Consider the following 19,328-nt stretch of genomic DNA (forward strand, 5'->3'; position numbering starts at 1 on the left):
CTTCATTTTTTTGATGAACGTCTCGTGTTTTTATAAAGTTTCAGTTTTTAGCCAAAAAAAAAAAAAAAAAAAGTAGTAAATTTCTTATTTCATGAATTTAATATACATGAATGTAATTATACATGAATGTAGTAAATTTTCTATTTTATATATATATGTAATTATACATGACGACTCTTTTGAGTATCATTATTTTGCTGAAAATGACTAACAACTTTTCTCAAATTAAATTCGTGAGTTACACTTTTATTCAAAAAATAATAATTGTATATAATAATTCTAAGATAAATAACTTATATTTTACTAATATTACGTTTCATGGCAAATTTTCATTGTACTATAAATATTACGTAGTATATAATTTATATATTAAAATGATATTAATTGTGAGAAAAAAATTGTAGACATTAAGTTATTAACACCATCCAAAATTACTTTTATAATTTGTCAACACCACGAGCTCTTAAACTCAAAAGAATTTTTAAATTTCATCAACACTACAGGCTCTTAACTCAAAAGTAATTTTTAAAATTTGTCAACACCACGGGCTCTTAAACTCAAAAAAAAATTAAAATTGTCAACACCATGGGCTCTTAAATAATTCTTATATTTTTAGTATCGCTATTTATATATCAATATGAATTGCAAATTACATTTTTGCACGATTTTTTACACACCCGTGCAACGCACGGGCTCAAAAACCTAGTATATATATATATATATATATATATATATATATATATATATATATATATATATATATATATATATATATATATATATATACTAAATTTTGATACTTCTTCATCTTAATCATTAGTATAATAAAACATTAATATATCTAAAGGGATATCCATTAAATATTTAGAAAAACGTTATAATATCCATTAAATATCTATATGGGTTTAGCATTTTTATTCTCCGTATCTTTGGATGGCATCCATTTTTTATATATGGAATATATACTGGTTAAATGACCCGTGAAATCACGGGTTTGTTCAAGACTTCAAGAGAATCATATATATATATATATACAAATGATATAATCATGTAATAAATCTATGAATTTGCCTTTCAAAAAAGATAAATCTATGAGTTTGACTTTAAAAAAACAAAGTAGAACTAATAAATTTCTCAAGTTTTTAACTTTATCGTCATTACACACCTCATTACCATGAGTGAAGTAATTTTTTGGAATGGCGATGGCTGTAAGTATTGGGAACTCACATTTGTTTGATCAATTCTTCACAAACTTAGAACTTCAATCCTTAAGAAAATTGCTCAAACACTTGAGCAGCAACGATTTCTGTAACAGTTGTGCATTCCCTTTCTTATTCCCACCACTTCCTGTATTATTTTCAGCAGTATCCAAAGCACCAAACAATCCTATACAACTGTAGAAGATAACAATTATAAAACAGAATAAAATTATGCACAACGTACGCAAGGATATGCACCTTTAGCTTATCGATTGTAGTGTATTTGTTGCATGACAACTTCACAAACTTAAAACTTCAATCCTTAAGAAAAGTTGCTCGAAACTTGGGCAGCAACAAATTTCAGTAACAGTTACCTTCCTCAAATCCATTCCATCAACCTATCAACCTAATATATAAAAAAGAACAGCTTGAAATAACCACAAAATATAACTTCGACTTTTAGCAAACACATGTACGCATTAAACATAAGAATCCTTTAAACAACCAATTATATACCAATAAATTATAGCAATGAATTCTATTGGATTACAATCATAGTTGCAGATATGGCGCCAAAATAAAAGAAAAAGATAAGATTTTTGTAACAATGATGGCACAGTTAAAAGTAACGACAAAATAAAATCAAATACTATATAAAAATGTAGCAAGTAGATGATTAATATGCTATCATGTTCATCATCAATTATTGTAGACAATTTTTGTATGAACATGAGGAAGCCTTAGCAAATACCAGATCGGATTTTTTCAATATTTATTTTAGTGAGCACACTAATATGCTATCATGTTCATCATCAATTATTGTAGAAAATTTCTGTAAATACCTTTTTGATAGATCCATCTCATAATCATAGATCAATCTCATAAAAAGAAAAGAAAAAATGGGTTTTTTGTGGTAGCAAATGAGACTATAATTTAGCCCATAACCACACTTAACACGTTGAGCTAATTTATTTGTCATTCTGTTTCTTATAACACCTACAACACCCTTTAGTTTCAATATATATCATGTCATACTTAATACAACCACATTTAAAGGGCACTGTTATAATAAAGCTTCTAATTTTAGTTTAATAAGTTTTAGAAGAGTTCCATAACCATAGCAGCTAATATTATTCAAAGTCAATGACATATGAGTGTGATGCATTTTGGGTGTACATTGATTAATATTAATTCAAGTGCTACAAAAGGGGTGTTAAGAATAAAGGTGATAATTAACATACCTGGTGAAAAGCATGAATTCTCATAACTTTTGTAGCACTTCTTTGTAAAGTACATTCGTTGTAGTGCTGCCAACATTCATATTGTTATCATAGATAAGTACCTTTAATCCCTTCTTGCTCCTTATTCTCGAAATAGAAACGTATAACTGATCATAAGTGAAAACCGCTCTGGTAAAAAAACGGACATAAGATAGTGACTAACATTGACTTTTGTGAATCGTCATTTCAAAACACATCGATACTGGAAATAGCTTTCCCATTATTACTTTTAAGTATTATGTATTTGTAATATGTCTATAAGTATATATAGTCCATCTTGATACTATCACAAATTAAAAAAGTTAAATTACAAAACATACTCTGTACTATTACTTTCTACAACGGAATCACATGATTATATTTTTTATAATTCAAATCATAAATATTTTATTCATGGCATGCTATATCTTTTTACATAGGATGGGGGAATTTGATTCTTTAACAATCAACAATTCCAAGATTACAAAACCATGAGTTACATTAGTAGACACACCATATTTGCTATCTTTACTTATTTACAAATCACCTAAAATATCCCAAATCAACACCAGCCCTCAATAGCCATTTTATCTGCTTCTCATACTACTGTTTTTGTTATCAAGACCTATATTGACACCCATGTAGCCCCATGTTACCTCATTTAAACCTTAGATTTATCTACCAGTAACAAACACATTCAACCCTATTGTTATCAGGTCCATAGTTTATTGACCCATGAAAAAGATCAAATCTCCACCATTTGTGCCTTAAATTTTCTCAATTTTATGAAAGCAAATAGTTAACACCTTCACAAAGTCAAAACTCCTTTTTTACATACCATGTCTAATACAACTCTTCAAATCAGTAAATTGATATGCTTTATATCTTGAATACATACAAATTCATTATTAAATATTACCAATATGTTACCTCTCATACTTACCTAAAATGTTGCTCAAATTATAATATTATTGATTACTGATTATTAAGCCCAATGTCGTATTTGACCTTAAAAAGTCAACGAACATCAAACAAAAACAATGTTGAGTATTAGGTTAAAGTTTAAAAGCATAAACGAAAATACTTACATTTCTGATAAGATGTATCACAGACATTCACATAAAAAGAGTACTTTAGTAACCTTTGTTCAACTAAGATAATTTTTTCTCTCAAAACATACACTGTTGCCCTGATTTTCAAATTCACAAATATAGATAATTATAGGAAGTAAAAACGTTGAAACTATGAATCAAGGTAAGAAGTTCGAGTGTTACCTCTTCAAACTGCACGGTGCACAATGATTCTCCTCCAGAATCAAGAGATATAATGTTGAGAATGTTATAGAGACCATGACGTTTTTTTTAATTAATCGGACCATGATTGAACAAAAATAGTTCAGAAACATGGATGAACAAAACACACTAACATTACCAACTTAACTAAATTATGGCTAGACGACTATTTGTTAAGCTTAATTGATAACTTCTACCATATCTTATTGGTTGTGTCTTTGTCAATAGCTTCAAATGAATATCATTCAGTAAATAAGCATTTAAAAAACTGCACAACTACATAAGAACCCATTTCAAAAGCAACATATGTGTTATTCAAGAGAAACAAAATAATTTAACAGGTTCCTCGATATATACTATTAATGTAAAAGCCAAAGAATAAATAAACACAAACTTGAAACGAAAATTCAATGACTAATCTATTGTTTCCAAATTGAGATTTTAATTTCAAAATATTACCCTTTTTCACTTCCAGAATTTAACTCCACTCTTTCAAAGTGTGACGACCCGGAAATTTTCGACTAAATTTAAACTTTATCTTTATATTATTCTGACACGATAAGCAATGTTTGTTAAGTTAAATCTCAAGGATTTTAAACTATATTTATACATTCATTTAAACCTCGACCAAATTCTAATGATTCACGAACCATTAAATGAACATATATGAATATGTATTTATATGTATATATGTTATAAATTGAAAATGTCAACAAAGTATTTAAACATATAATGCTTTATATGAACGTATTTGTTTCAATATGATTATTGATGAAATTAAATAAAATATATTAAATAATTGAATTATCAGAAACATTGAATTATGATTACAAGTCTCTGTTGAGAGGTCCATTATGATTTGAGAAAATCTATTCCTCTTAATGATATTCAGAATAATTTGTAAAGCTATTTATAAATAAAAATAAAAAGTGTCATTTACGAAAGTTAGACAAAAGCTAGTGGAGAATTGGTTTCCATAATATTCTATTAATCTATTTTCAAACGTACAAAAACGTTTTCAGTTTAAAAAGAACTTTATTATTAAAACGTGTATAACTTTTATAAATATCTAGAATCACTTTTGACAACTCATTACTTAACCAGTATAATAAATATAACGATATTTATATTTTATTTCATTAAATATATATAACGATTTAAATTAATATTATATATATTTATATGCGTATTATACATACATAGTTTTTATACTTTTACTATACTTTAACTTTACTTTTACTTTACTTTTACTTTACTTTAACTTTAATAATTCACTTTAATAATTCATACTTTAATAATTCACTTTAATAATTCATACTTTAATAATTCATACTTTAATAATTCACTTTAATAATTCATACTTTAATAATTCACTTTAATAATTCATACTTTAATAATTCACTTTAATAATTCATACTTTAATAATTCACTTTAATAATTCAAAAATCTATTATAAATAGAATTCAATAGGTTTCATTATTTCATAGAAACTTGAAAATATATTTCTCTAAAACTCTCTCAATCGATTTATATATATATATATATATATATATATATATATATATATATATATATATATATATATTTATATGCTCTGTATTATTTCAAGATATTATTAGTATACATAAAATATTACGACGGAGTGATGTCCGAGTGATTTCAAAATAGTTTTTTTTAAATGAGTCGAAGCTAAGGAAATTATGGGTTATAGCTATGGAGGTGATGGGTATGGTTTATGGGTATGCTCGTGAGGTCAATCTAGTGTTTATCATCTCCGTTGCGTCTACATACTTTCCTGCAATATTGAATCTCAATATTGATACGTGAGCACTCATAACTTAACTTTTATATATCAATAGTGTATCCCTGACTAGTGCTCGAGTATATAGGATTATGCATGCTTGTACATTCGATATTGTCCTTAGATAGGTTTGTTGAATCCTGAATTAGATACATATGCTACTGAGATAGGGTATATGATATGCATGTTATTGGAAAGCTAGCGAAAAATTAAGAACTTTTCATTTAGATATCGAATGGTTTCGATGAACGGATTAGAAGTTATAGTCAACTGAATTTTAGTATTATTGTTAAAATGATTATTATTACTATCGTTGTTATTATTTTAATAGAAATATCATTCTTATTATAAAATATCATTATTACTATTATGTTAGTATTATCATTTTATCATAATACCATTTTTAGTAAATATAAATATTGTTATTTTTTATAGAATAATAATAATTATTATTACAAAATAATACAACTTTTACTTATTATTATTATTATCAATATTATTTTATCAAATAAATAGGGGATACAAAGATATTTTTCACCACGCGTAATATAATTACATTAATAATACTTACCACTATAGTTTTACGATATTAAGTGAACTTTATAAATTTTACTACTTAAGATATATAAAAGTATATTTTATCATATATAAACGTTAATATAAATTTTTATTAATAAATGACTTTTATTATTATAAAATCTAATAAATATATTTAAATATATAAAACGACTATAGTTAAGTTATATAATAAACACGTATAAATTTTAGAAGTCATTTTGGGTCAAGTTGACTTTTGTTGACTTTTGCATATTAGTCTCGAGCATTAGGATTGTGGTACACTATGACTTGACCAAAAATTGTTAGACAAATATTGACCAACATATAAATATATATAATTAATATAGGTTCGTGAATCTGTAGCGACCCGACAAAATCGTCATTGACGGCGCCGTCTACTTAGGTCCCGTTACGTGGTCATAAGTCTTTAAAACAACGTTTGACCAAAAGATATGTCGCATTCATTTCAAATGTAAAGATTGTTCAAAGTTTACAAGAATAGTTCCACCACAAGTTACGTTACAAAGTTATAAGTACAAATGAAACTTATGCGACACAATTTAAAAGTAGCCAAAAGACGCTCCATGTATGCATATATACTCGACATCCAATGCAAGTATCAAAATAATGAGCGGAAGCATGTATCATGTATCGTTCAAGGACCTGAGAAAAACATAGAAATCTGTCAACGAAAACGTTGGTGAAATCATAGGTTTAAGTAAGTAAGTACAAATGAACCACAAGATTTATAACATTTCAATAATAGTTAACCATTCCAAAAATTTGTTATCACGAGCACCCAATTATCAATGCTTAACATTCCTTCCATAGAACCCCATCACCTTAGTGCTAGAACATACACTGTTTCTCGAAAATATATTTCATTCGTAAACGGTAGCGAACCGTTTGAATGAGGGTTTGTCAAACCCATATGGCCATATAACATAAGTTCTCGCTTACACCCGGCAAGTGTAACTAATGATAATCGAATTGAGGATTTTTGTTCTAAACTCGTATGTAGAATGTTTGTTTTCCTGTACTTGTGTTCACTTAGTTAAAAAGGAACGTTTATATTTTCTCATCCCAAATGTAAGTTTCAAAAGAGTAAAAGTGGGACTATGATCTCACCTTGAGTGCACGAGTAGTAAATTACTTCAACAAGTAAACGTGTGCAAAGAACAATGCTAGTCTTGACCTAAACAATAGGTTGTATCAATAACGGTAAACACGATAGGTCAAAGATGATCAATTAGTCCTATGGCTCGTTACGACTCGAATACTACAACATGTGAGTCAAATTATCATGTTGCATGCAAGATACGAGTATAAAAGCATGTTAGAACGATTTGCACAAACATTTGGTTAAGTTTGATTAAAAGTCAACTTGGTCGGGTCAAAGTCAACGAAAAAGTCAACACGTTCGGGTCGGGTCCCGAACTATTTCTCTGAGGTTTTTAATCATATATGAGCACGTTAGAACAAGTTACATGTGAATCGGAGGTGCGTAGCATAGTAAATATTTTTCGAAAAATGGTAAAACGAAACAGAAACTTCAAGTGTAACTGGACGGCGTCCAGATTTTCTGGACGGCGTCCAGTATTAAAGGACTGGACAGCGTCCCAATATCTGGACGGCGTCCAGTATCGAAGAACTAGACGGCGTCCTAATATCTGGACGGCGTCCAGATTAGTATTCAGGTTCTGTTTGCTGAAAGTCTCAAGTGCACGAACCAAAATCCAAACAAACACAATTTATGATCCGCAAACAATCAAGACAAGTATCTTATACCATTAGGAAGGTAATTTGACAAGGAAAACAACTAAACACATTTCATCAATCAATCTACCTATTACAACAACCAAAACCGCATCTAATGCTTACCATTAACCGCATACAAGTTCATAAATGCAATTCAATGATTCGGGCAACCAATTTACATGAATGATATGCCGTTTCGAAGGCAATCAAACATACAATCCAACTAAACACTTACCAATAATAATCCATGGCATTCAATGCATCAAAATTCCATTTCAAGTTCATCAAACCCTAACCCAAATTCACCAAAATCATAAATCAAGTTCATGAACTTTTCTAAAGCAACCTACACATCAAATTGAAGCTAGTGATACTAGGAACACAATTAGAACATGAACTTTTAACATCTAACAACATATGATCATTCAAAACTCAAGAACAACACACCAAAATTCAAGTTCATGCTAGTTACTTCAAAACAACAAGATCGAGCATACAATTCATATATTCATGTTAGACTTGAGCCATAGACACTAATTAACACTTTTATAAGTTAAAAACATCAAGAACACAAAATCTAGTGATTTTAGAAAGTTACCCAAATGTAATGAAATCGGTATGGAATCGAAGAGGAAGATGCAAGGATCACGAATTTGTAATTTGTTTTGTTGCTAACTTCCTAATCCGAATTTAGATGATGAATTATTGTTGGTGTTTTTGAGAGAAAAAGAAGAAGAAGAAAGATGGAGAAGATGAAATGAATGGATGAGAGGAGTTTGACTCCTTTGACCTAGTCACCATTTTGGAATTTTGGCAAGTTTAGTCCCTCAAGTTTGAATCGGGTGCGTGAATTACCTAATCGAGATAATTTAAAACGCGTATTAACGAAAGATGTTATAAATATATAACGGACTTTAAAATAGTTAAACGGAAAGTAACCGGAAAAAGGCGGGATGTTACATTACCTACTCCTTAAAAGAAATTTCGTCCCGAAATTTAAGTAGGCGTAGTAGTCGTTGTTTCTTCCTCGAGATCTTGCGTTTCCGAATTCACGAATAGATGAGGATACTTCCTTTGCATTTGATCTTGTCTTTCCCAAGTAAACTCGGGTCCCCTTTTGGCATTCCAATGGATCTTGACAATTGGAATTCGGCTTTATTTTAACGTTTTGATGGAGGTGTCCACAATTTCAACCGGTTCCTCCACAAAATGAAGTTTGTCATCGATAGTAAGCTCCTCGAGAGGGATGACGAGTTCGGGTTCGGCTAAACACTTTTTCAAGTTAGATACATGGAAAGTAGGATGAACGGAACTCAGTTGAGGCGGAAGATCTAAATGATAAGCAACGGTTCCAACACGCTCCAAGATTTCGTAAGGACCAATATACCGCGGATTTAGCTTCCCGCGTTTCCCGAAACGAATTACACCTTTCCAAGGTGCGACTTTTAACATTACACGATCACCGACTTGGAATTCGAGGTCGTTGCGTCTAGTGTCGGTGTAGCTCTTTTGACGACTACGGGCCGTCCTAAGCCTATCTCGGATTTGAATGATCTTCTCGGTTGTTTCATGAATAAGTTCGGGACCGGTGATTTGTTTGTCGCCTACTTCGGCCCAACAAAGAGGAGAACGACATTTTAGGCCATATAATGCTTCGAATGGTGCGGCGTTAATACTCGCGTGATAACTATTGTTGTAGGAGAATTCGGCGAGAGGCAAGTGCTTATCCCAAGCTTTTCTAAAGTCGACAACGCAAGCTCGTAGCATGTCTTCCAAGGTTTGAATTGTGCATTTGCTTTGTCCGTCGGTTTGTGGATGATATGCGGTGCTCATGTCTAAACGCGTTCCCAATGCTTCTTGCAAAGTACGCCAAAATCTGGAAACAAAACGGCCATCTCGGTCGGAGATAATCGATAAGGGTACACCGTTTCGGGCTACGATTTCTTTGATGTAGAGTTGTGCGAGTTTCTCCATGTTGTCGGTTTCCTTCATGGCTAGGAAGTGCGCGGATTTGGTGAGTCGGTCAACAATGACCCAAATAGTATCATAACCGCCAACCGTCTTTGGTAGTTTGGTGATAAAATCCATCGTTATCCTTTCCCATTTCCATTACGGGATTTCGGGTTGTTGAAGTAGTCCGGACGGTCTTTGATGTTCGGCTTTGACTTTGGAGCAAGTTAGGCACTTTCCAACATAAGTAGCGACTTCCCTTTTAATGTTCGGCCACCAATATTGTTCTTTGAGGTCGTGGTACATCTTATTGGCACCGGGGTGAATCGAATATCTTGACTTATGGGCTTCGTCTAAAATAAGGCTTCGCAAGTCTCCATAACTAGGTACCCAAATTCTTCCGGTGAAATATCGGAGTCCGGTTTCTTTAACTTTGAATCGAGAGGTGAGGACGTTCAAGTGTTCTAGAGAGATGTTTTCATCCTTGAGAGCTTCGTCTTGGGCTACATGAATTTGACTATTGAGGTTGGTGTGAATGGTGATGTTTAAAGCTCGGACATGAAGAGGCACCGCTCTTTCTTTTCGACTTAAGGCATCGGCTACTACGTTTGCCTTCCCGGGATGGTAACGAAGCTCGCAATCGTAATCGTTCAAAGTTTCAATCCACCGTCGTTGTCTCATGTTTAGTTGCTTTTGATCGAAGATGTGTTGAAGGCTTTTGTGATCGGTGAAGATAGTACTCTTGGTTCCATAAAGATAGTGTCTCCACATTTTAAGTGCTCCGAGTTCGAGATCATGAGTCGTGTAATTCCGTTCATGAATTTTTAGTTGTCGAGAGTCATAAGCAATGACTTTCTTCCGTTGCATCAATACACACCCAAAACCATGTTTCGAGGCATCGCAATATACAACAAAATCATCATTGCCTTCGGGAAGTGACAAGATAGGAGCGGTGGTTAGCTTTGTCTTCAAGATTTGAAACACGGATTCTTGCTCGGTCGCCCAAATGAATTTCTTTCCCTTGTGAGTTAATGCGGTTAGAGGACATGTAACCAAAGAGAAGTTTTCGATGAATCTACGATAGTACCCGGCGAGACCCAAGAATTGACAAATGTGAGTAGGAGTAGTAGGAGTCTCCCATTTACTAATGGCTTCGATTTTCGTGGGATTGACTTTAATACCTTGATCACTTACAACATGACCAAGAAATTGAACTTCCTTCAACCAAAATTCACACTTGGAGAATTTGGCATAAAGTCGTTCTTGTCTCAAGAGTTCAAGCACAAGTCGGAGATGTTGTTCGTGCTCTTCTTCATTTTTAGAATAGATCAATATGTCATCGATGAACACAATAACTAATTTATCGAGATACGGTTTGCACACGCAGTTCATAAGATCTATGAACACCGCCGGTGCGTTAGTGAGACCAAATGGCATGACAAGGAATTCATAACTACCATAACGAGTCCGGAAAGCGGTTTTGGAGACATCTTCCCCCTTAACCCTTAATTGATGATAACCCGAGCGGAGATCGATTTTCGAATATACACAAGACCCTTGTAGTTGATCAAAGAGGTCATCGATGCGAGGAAGAGGATATCGGTTCTTAACCGTCAATTTATTTAGTTCACGATAATCAGTGCACATTCGTAGGGATCCGTCTTTCTTTTTAACAAACAAAATCAGAGCGCCCCATGGTGAATGGCTTGGTTGGATAAAACCACGGTCAAGTAGTTCTTGGATTTGACTTTGCAATTCTTGCATTTCGGATGGAGCAAGTCTATACGGTGCACGTGCTACGGGTGCGGCTCCCGGAATAAGATCGATTTGGAATTCTACCAGTCGATGAGGTGGAAGACCCGGTAATTCGTCTGGAAATACATCGGAAAAGTCACTAACAATTGGCACATCATCGATATGCTTCTCATCGGACTCGACTTTCTTAACGTGGGCAAGGATCGCAAAACAACCCTTACGGAGTAGTTTTCTAACTTTAAGGCACGAAACAAGGTTGAGTCTGGTGCAACTCTTATCGCCATAAACAATCAAAGGTTCACCATTCTCGATAGGAATTCGGATTGCGTTAAGATCACAAAGGATGTGAGATTTCATTTTGACTAACCAATTCATACCGATTATTACATCAAAGCTTCCTAGTTCCATGGGTATCAAGTCAATTTCAAATTCCTTACCCAAAATGTTTAACGTACACCCCCGGTAATATGTGTCGGCACTTAATAGTTTCCCGTTAGCCACTTCAATGGTATAAGTGGTATCTAATGGAAGAGGTGGAGTGCTAAAAGAATGAGTCAAAGTCTTGGATACAAAGCATTTATCGGCACCCGAATCGAATAAGCAAGATACATAAGAATTGTTGAGAAGAAACGTACCCGTGACTAGTTCAGTGTCATCCCGGGCTTCCTCGGTGTTGATGTTGATAGCTCGGCCGCGCGTGTTGGGGTTATCTTTCTTCTTTGGGCATGCATTTCTATAATGACCCGTTTGGCCACATTCGTAACAAGTGCCCGTCTTTGGTGCATTGGGCCACTTTCGAGCGACGGGAGTGGCACTTTTACAATCGTTGGCCTTATGACCAATTCCTTGGCACCGATGGCAAATTAGCTTATTACATTCGCCAAAGTGATGTTTGTTGCATTTGTTGCAAAGAGGTAGATTTCTGGCATAACCCTTCTTGCCGTCGGAGGTGAAAGATTTCTTGGCAAAGTTGTTGTTGCTTGATTGGGGAGCTTCCCATTTTCTTTTGTTGTTACCCGACTTATCCTCGGCTTTAGGTGCCGGTACTACGATTTCGTCCACCGTCTCTATCAATTTGCGGGCCATGTTCAAAGCTTCTTGATGATTAGGGGGTTTGGATGACATTACTCTGTGTTTGATGCTCTTTGGAAGACCATCTATGTAAAGTTCAACCCTTAAAGACTCGGGTTTCACAAGGTTTGGGCACATCAAGGCTAGTTCAGAAAATCGTTGATTATAGGCCTTGAGATCGTTTCCGACCTCTTTTAGAGTTCTTAGCTCTTTTTCGAGCTTTCGGGTTTCCTCGCGCGGAAAGTATTCGGTGATCATCTTTCCTTTCAAATCGGACCAAGAGAGAGCGAGGGCTTCATCGGTACCCACCGATTGTACATAGGTGTTCCACCAAGTGAGAGTGACGCCGGAGAAAGTGTGAGTGGAGTACTTGACCTTGTCTTGGTCCCGACAACCGCTTATGCTAAAAACGGCTTCCGTTTGCTCAAACCATCGAGTGAGAGCAACCGGTCCTCCGGTTCCATCGAAAGTGTGAGGTTTGCACCCCATGAAAGCTTTATAGGAGCATCCCTCGTTTGAGTTACCGGCTCCATTGTTGTTGTTGTTGTTGTTATTGTTGTTGTTGTTGTGGTTGTTATTATTATTGTTGTTGGATGAGTGACCGGCCATGGCCGCATCTACGGCGGTGGCTATCATGCGTTGTAGAGCTTGTTCGGGAGTTTCACGGCGTGGCGCACGGCGAAGAGGCATTGTTCCTTCAAAACAAAAGAATACCGTTGGTTAGTATTCTAAATAATACTAACCGTGATATGGAATAAAAATAGAGAGAAAATTTTCCTTGACTCGCCTTAAATTCTTTATGCCACAATGTCGGAACGTTCATATGAGTCACCGTAATATAATCCCGGAAATTATATTACCCTAATTCATATGTGCATTCGACATCATTTCATATAGTCAAGGTGGCGTGTCAATCAAATTAAACAACGTGAGATTAAGATGAACTAAGAGTAGATATGAGTAGAAGCGTTCGAGTATAAATGCACAAGTAGTCAAGTAATTCCTACTTCAAGTCTATATGCCGGTTGTAGTCTAGACTCACCAATGTACCCTATGACTCGAGGTTGACACCAATGAGCTCTAAATCCCTACAACCAACGCTCTGATACCATCTGTAGCGACCCGAAAAAATCGTCATTGACGGCGCCGTCTACTTAGGTCCCGTTACGTGGTCATAAGTCTTTAAAACAACGTTTGACCAAAAGATATATCGCATTCATTTCAAATGTAAAGATTGTTCAAAGTTTACAAGAATAGTTCCACCACAAGTTACGTTACAAAGTTATAAGTACAAATGAAACTTATGCGACACAATTTTAAAGTAGCCAAAAGACGCTCCATGTATGCATATATACTCGACATCCAATGCAAGTATCAAAATAATGAGCGGAAGCATGTATCATGTATCGTTCAAGGACCTGAGAAAAACATAGAAATCTGTCAACGAAAACGTTGGTGAAATCATAGGTTTAAGTAAGTAAGTACAAATGAACCACAAGATTTATAACATTTAATAATAGTTAACCATTCCAAAAATTTGTTATCACGAGCACCCAATTATCAATGCTTAACATTCCTTCCATAGAACCCCATCACCTTAGTGCTAGAACATACACTGTTTCTCGAAAATATATTTCATTCGTAAACGGTAGCGAACCGTTTGAATGAGGGTTTGTCAAACCCATATGGCCATATAACATAAGTTCTCGCTTACACCCGGCAAGTGTAACTAATGATAATCGAATTGAGGATTTTTGTTCTAAACTCGTATGTAGAATGTTTGTTTTCCTGTACTTGTGTTCACTTAGTTAAAAAGGAACGTTTATGTTTTCTCATCCCAAATGTAAGTTTCAAAAGAGTAAAAGTGGGACTATGATCTCACCTTGAGTGCACGAGTAGTAAAGTACTTCAACAAGTAAACGTGTGCAAAGAACAATGCTAGTCTTGACCTAAACAATAGGTTGTATCAATAACGGTAAACACGATAGGTCAAAGATGTTCAATTAGTCCTATGGCTCGTTACGACTCGAATACTACAACATGTGAGTCAAATTGTCATGTTTCATGCAAGATACGAGTATAAAAGCATGTTAGAACGATTTGCACAAACATTTGGTTAAGTTTGATTAAAAGTCAACTTGGTCGGGTCAAAGTCAACGAAAAAGTCAACATGTTCGGGTCGGGTCCCGAACTATTTCTCTGAGGTTTTTAATCATATATGAGCACGTTAGAACAAGTTACATGTGAATCGGAGGTGCGTAGCATAGTAAACATTTTTCGAAAAATGGTAAAACGAAACAGAAACTTCAAGTGTAACTGGACGGCGTCCAGTATTAAAGGACTGGACGGCGTCCCAATATCTGGACGGTGTCCAGTATCGAAGAACTGGACGGCGTCCTAATATCTGGACGGCGTCCAGATTAGTATTCAGGTTCTGTTTGCTGAAAGTCTCAAGTGCACGAACCAAAATCCAAACAAACACAATTTATGATCCGCAAACAATCAAGACAAGTATCTTATACCGTTGGGAAGGTAATTTGATGAGGAAAACAACTAAATACATTTCATCAATCAATCTACCTATTACAACAACCAAAACCGCATCTAATACTTAACATTAACCGCATACAAGTTCATAAATGCAATTCAATGATTCGGGCAACCAATTTACATGAATGATATGCCGTTTCGAAGGTAATCAAACATACAATCCAACTAAACACTTACAAATAATAATCCATGGCATTCAATGCATCAAAAGTCCATTTCAAGTTCATCAAACCCTAACCCAAATTCACCAAAATCATAAATCAAGTTCATGAACTTTTCTAAAGCAACCTACACATCAAATTGAAGCTAGTGATACTAGGAACACAATTAGAACATGAACTTTTAACATCTAACAACATATGATCATCCAAAACTCAAGAACAACACACCAAAATTCAAGTTCATGCTAGTTACTTCAAAACAACAAGATCGAGCATACAATTCATATATTCATGTTAGACTTGAGCCATAGACACTAATTAACACTTTTATAAGTTAAAAACATCAAGAACACAAAATCTAGTGATTTTAGAAAGTTACCCAAATGTAATGAAATCGGTATGGAATCGAAGAGGAAGATGCAAGGATCACGAATTTGTAATTTGTTTTGTTGCTAACTTCCTAATCCGAATTTAGATGATGAATTCTTGTTGGTGTTTTTGAGAGAAAAAGAAGAAGAAGAAAGATGGAGAAGATGAAATGAATGGATGAGAGGAGTTTGACTCCTTTGACCTAGTCACCATTTTGGAATTTTGGCAAGTTTAGTCCCTCAAGTTTGAATCGGGTGCGTGAATTACCTAATCGAGATAATTTAAAACGCGTATTAACGAAAGATGTTATAAATATATAACGGACTTTAAAATAGTTAAACGGAAAGTAACCGAAAAAAGGCGGGATGTTACAGAATCCGAGGCCAACCTTGCACTTGTTAAATGACGTTATATGTATTTTTACTACGAAATACAGTATGGTGAGTTTCATTTGCTCCCTTTTTATTTGCTTTTGCAATATATTTTTGGGCTGAGAATACATGCGCTGTTTTATAAATGTTTTACGAAATAGGCACAAGTACTAAAACTAATTCTACGTGGGTTTAAACCAGAAATATACCCTTAGCTTGGTAACATTAAACTGCTTGTCTATGTACGGTAGGCGCAAATCCTAAAGATAGATGTATTGGGCCTGAGAAACCCCATCCTGACTATGGGATGCTTTAGTACTTCGAGGTTATTTTAAACACACCTGATCTGGTGTACTTTAGAGGGTAAAACATGAACGTTAAGGCTTGTTACCGGGTGCCTACAACTTATAGAATACTTTTATACACTTGCGAGTGTACATATATTTATAAACGGAAATCTTGTGGTCTATTAATATATTGAAATGATTGTTATGATAAACCTATGAACTCACCAACCTTTTAGTTGACACTTTAAAGCATGTTTATTCTCAGGTATTAAAGAAATCTTCCGCTGTGCATTAGCTCATTTTAAGGATATTACTTGGAGTCATTCATGGCATATTTTGAAAGACGTTGCATTCGAGTCATTGAGTTCATCAAGATTATTATTATGTCAATTATAGTTGGATGTATTATCAAATGGTGTGCATGCCGTCAACTTTCGTTGTAAAGAAAGTTTGTCTTTTAAAAACGAATGCAATGTTTGTAAAATGTATCATATAGAGGTCAAATACCTCGCGATGTAATCAACTATTGTGAATCGTTTATAATGTATATGAACGGGTCCTTTCAGTTGGTATCAGAGCGGTGATCTTAGCGAACCAGGTCTGCATTAGTGTGTCTAACTGATAGTTGTTAGGATGCATTAGTGAGCCTGGACTTCGACCGTGTCTGCATGTCAAAAGTTTTGCTTATAATTTTTGTCGGAAATTGCCTGCTTATCATTCTTAGTCTAGACACGTCTTACTGCATTGATTTCATGAATAGTGTATAGACAAAATTCATATCTTAGCGTATCTGCTAATCCATATTTTAGCGTATCTGTTACTGTAAACTTTGCCTGACATATCCCGTAAATTCCTCCGTAATCTACGAAATCTTTTGCGCTATATATATAGATATTCTATGTAATTAGAATACCACCCGATAGCTGAAAAATCATTTCATATCGAAAAATCCTTTATTCACTCGAACGAAATGGAATTCGTCATTAGTTCAAGTCCCTCAAATTCCGATATGGAATCCCACTCAAGCTCCGAAAGCAGTGTGACCGGAATGGATCAACCAATTAGCCATCATCTATTCTGGATGAATTGGGGATAGGTTCGTAGCCTCTTCAATAATTGGAGACAAGAAGAAGGTGATCCCTTCCATCCACCACATTGCCCTCTTGGCGATGAACCTGAAGCACTTACCAGCGAATCGGTCCGAAACACCATTTTCTCTCTCATTTCCAGAGTATCTCGTCACGATTATATACTACATCAAATTCTAGATTTTATTTACCCGCTCGTTCGAACCGACAATCATCCCGGTGTAATAGAAGAAGTCAACGCGCTTCGTGTTCGAGTAGTGGCTTTAGAGAATATGGTGCAAGGGTTACAAACACCAACAAATAACGAAGTATTAATTCATAATTTCAATTTTATTGAATAAATACTCCGTAAAAGTTATGTAATTTCTAAAGTCTTTAGGGATTATTCAGTTCTAGTTTCAACCGTAAATCAAATGAGTTTAATTTAATATTAACTCATTAAATCTATGGTACATCTGAAGAAAATATGCACATATATATTTTCATAAAGACTGTAATAAAATTCTGTTGTACAAAATATTAATTGTGAAATTTTTGTAACGGGTAGGTAATACCCGAGAGATATATAAATTCACAATTAATATGTTACATTTTTCGAATCTGATTAAGCAAATCATCAACTATACTCCCAAAATCTCACAAAAATATACATTCTTGTATAGTAATCAAAACAACCATTCTCACCCAAATTTGATTACGCATTTTGATTTTGACAAATCAAAATCCAAGTCATGATTTAACAGAAGACATCACTCTTAGATTCCTACATCTTTTAACGCTATACTTTGACTTCAAAACTGTGTAACATCATATGTATATTAACGATTACAAACTGTGTTCATACTCTCCGAAGTTTTCGAAGACACTTCAAATAATGAACAATCGAGATGATGATCCAACCACATATTACCCACATTTATGTACCTAAAAAGCTCTCGAAGCCAAAGTCATATTTCGACGCGTATCCGTGTCAGACCCTTTGGCATTTATTAGCTAAAATGACTTTTCAATTCCTTTTCAAAGTAGACATTTTTGTCACAGCTCCAGCAAGTCAACTTTGACTTTTCAGTCGGACTAGTCTTATTATAACCTCGATAGATACGTTGCCCTTTCGTCATCGTTACTGGGGACCTTTCATATCTCGCCACCTTAGCAACAAACTTACCAACAACTTCAATTATCTTTGACTTTTCGAAAAATCATTATATTTATTGAAATCACATCATTTACTTATTCGCATCTTGTAACGAGAATTGTCATACGAATCATCGGAAAACAGTAACCAGTATTTTGAAATCTCGCAGCATGTCTACGCCAACAGTTATATGTGTACGTAAAACGTCTATCTCCTGGACTTACATACTTTGAATGTGAAGTTCTGAAAAATATTTTGAACTGCAAACTAGTTCTTGAAATGCTGACGAAGCATCAAAAACTGTAAACGATCTTTACACTAAAAAGTTTGATGACAAAGAATAGTAAGGTGGTAAAGCTGAGAAAAAGAGAAGGTTTGGAACTGAAAAACGGATTGAACAGACTATGAAGGAGGCTGTGGAAAAATCACAAAGACTAAATCTGCCTTCAAAGAATCCAAATGATTCAGTGCCTGCTAAAGTCATTAACGAATACCTTACTCTTTATTCTAAACCTTTACAGAAAAATCTTCATCATCATCCATCAATATTAAAAATTCTAAGATATTATCATATCTTTCATTATAAATATCGTGCAATATTTCTGAAGATATTTTCACAACTAATCTTATCTGAAGTCATTTATCTCTTTGCGCTATCAGTGTTACATCATATAAGAAACTATTAGTTTCTATTTTCTATAAACTTTCGAGTTTAAATTATGAA

Source organism: Rutidosis leptorrhynchoides, chromosome 1 (assembly GCF_046630445.1).
Source record: "Rutidosis leptorrhynchoides isolate AG116_Rl617_1_P2 chromosome 1, CSIRO_AGI_Rlap_v1, whole genome shotgun sequence".
Taxonomy (NCBI): Eukaryota; Viridiplantae; Streptophyta; class Magnoliopsida; order Asterales; family Asteraceae; genus Rutidosis; species Rutidosis leptorrhynchoides.